Here is a 269-nt window from a genome sequence, read left to right on the forward strand (position 1 = left end):
AAATACATAGTTATTATCAGTTTATTTAAGTAAGAAATAATAAAGAATAACTTTATAAACCAAAGGATGAAAGAAATGATAATTTAATTAAAACGCATTGAACAAAACAAAGGAAAAATGATATAGGACTAAAGAAAAAAGAGTAAACAATAACAATGGTATCATATTGTGTAAACGATGGATTATTTATAGTGCTTGAAGTTGGCTACTTAGGTTTGTTAGGTTAGAAGAAAGAATATAGAATATCTTACATTTAAAATTCATCATTG

The sequence above is a fragment of the Capsella rubella genome, unplaced genomic scaffold (assembly GCF_000375325.1).
Source record: "Capsella rubella cultivar Monte Gargano unplaced genomic scaffold, Caprub1_0 scaffold_6, whole genome shotgun sequence".
Taxonomy (NCBI): domain Eukaryota; kingdom Viridiplantae; phylum Streptophyta; class Magnoliopsida; order Brassicales; family Brassicaceae; genus Capsella; species Capsella rubella.